Source organism: Schistocerca gregaria, chromosome 3 (genome assembly GCF_023897955.1).
Source record: "Schistocerca gregaria isolate iqSchGreg1 chromosome 3, iqSchGreg1.2, whole genome shotgun sequence".
Classification (NCBI taxonomy): Eukaryota; Metazoa; Arthropoda; class Insecta; order Orthoptera; family Acrididae; genus Schistocerca; species Schistocerca gregaria.
In genome coordinates, this window is record NC_064922.1 from 890,036,091 (window position 1) to 890,038,325 (window position 2,235).

Here is a 2,235-nt window from a genome sequence, read left to right on the forward strand (position 1 = left end):
CACTAAGGAATGACGAGATACGTTTGAAGTTCTCTAACGCTATAGATACAGCAATAAGTAATAGTGAAGTAGGCAACACAGTTGAAGAGGAATGGATGTCTCTAACAAGGGCCACCACAGAAGTTGCGAAGGAAACCATAGGTACAAAGAAGGTAACTGGGAAGAAACCATGGGTAACAGGAAATCAGTTGATTGATGAAAGGAGGAAGTACAAACATGTTCCGGGAAAATCAGGAAAACAGAAATACAAGTCGCTGAGGAATGAAATAAATAGGAAGTGCAGGGAAGCTTAGACGAAATGGCTGCAGGAAAAATGTGAAGCCATCGAAAAAGATATGATTGTCGGAAGGACAGACTCAGCATACAGGAAAGTCAAAACAACCTTTGGTGACATTAAAAGCAACGGTAGTAACATTAAGAGTGCAACAGGAATTCCACTGTTAAATGCAGAGGAGAGAGCAGACAGGTGGAACGAATACATTGAAAGCTTCTACGAGGGTGAAGATTTGTCTGATGTGATAGAAGAAGAAACAGGAGTCGATTTAGAAGAGATAGGGGATCCAGTATTACTATCGGAATTTAAAAGAGCTTTGGAGGACTTACGGTCAAATAAGACAGAAGGGATAGATAACATTCCATCAGAATTTCTAAAATCATTAGGGGAAGTGGCAACAAAACGACTATTCACGTTGGTGTGTAGAATATATGAGTCCGGTGACATACAATCTGACTTTCGGAAAAGCATCATCCACACAATTCCGAAGACGGCAAGAGCTGACAAGTGCGAGAATTATCGCACAATCAGCTTAACAGCTCATGCATCGAAGCTGCTTATAAGAATAATATACAAAAGAATGGAAAAGCAAATTGAGAATGCGCTAGGTGAAGATCAGTTCGGCTTTAGGAAAAGTAAAGGCACGAGAGAGGCAATTCTGACGTTACGGCTAATAATGGAAGCAAGGCTAAAGAAAAATCAAGACACGTTCATAGGATTTGTCGACCTGGAAAAAGCGTTCGACAATATAAAATGGTGCAAGCTGTTCGAGATTCTGAAAAAAGTAGGGGTAAGCTATAGGGAGAGACGGGTCATATACAATATGTACAACAACAAAGAGGGAATAATAAGAGTGGACGATCAAGAACGAAGTGCTCGTATTAAGAAGGGTGTAAGACAAGGCTGTAGCCTTTCGCCCCTACTCTTCAATCTGTACATCGAGGAAGCAATGATGGAAATAAAAGAAAGGTTCAGGAGTGGAATTAAAATACAAGGTGAAAGGATATCAATGATACGATTCGCTGATGACATTGCTATCCTGAGTGAAAGTGAAGAAGAATTAAATGATCTGCTGAACGGAATGAACAGTCTAATGAGTACACAGTATGGTTTGAGAGTAAATCGGAGAAAGACGAAGGTAATGAGAAGTAGTAGAAATGAGAACAGCGAGAAACTTAACATCAGGATTGATGGTCACGAAGTCGATGAAGTTAAGGAATTCTGCTACCTAGGCAGTAAAATAACCAATGGCGGACGGAGCCAGGAAGACATCAAAAGCAGACTCGCTATGGCAAAAAAGGCATTTCTGGCCAAGAGAAGTCTACTAATATCAAATACCGGCCTTAATTTGAGGAAGAAATTTCTGAGGATGTACGTCTGGAGTACAGCATTGTATGGTAGTGAAACATGGACTGTGGGAGAACTGGAACAGAAGAGAATCGAAGCATTTGAGATGTGGTGCTAAAGACGAGTGTTGAAAATTAGGTGGACTGATAAGGTAAGGAATGAGGAGGTTCTACGCAGAATCGGAGAGGAAAGGATTATGTGGAAAACACTGATAAGAAGAAGGGTCAGGATGATAGGACATCTGCTAAGACATGAGGAAATGACTTCCATGGTACTAGAGGGAGCTGTAGAGGGCAAAAACTGTAGAGGAAGACAGAGATTGGAATACGTCAAGCAAATAATTGAGGACGTAGGTTGCAAGTGCTACTCTGAGATGAAGAGGTTAGCACAGGAAAGTAATTCGTGGTGGGCGGCATCAAACCAGTCAGTAGACTGATGGAAAGAAAAAAAAAACCTAAGGACATCACACACATCCATGCCCGCGGCAGGATTCGAGCCTGCGACCGTAGCGGTATCGCGGTTCCAGACTGTAGTGCCTAGAACCGCTCGGCCACGCCCACCGGCATCAAATCTTTAGCTGGGAGAAAAATTATTTAGTAATTACTCAATGTAAT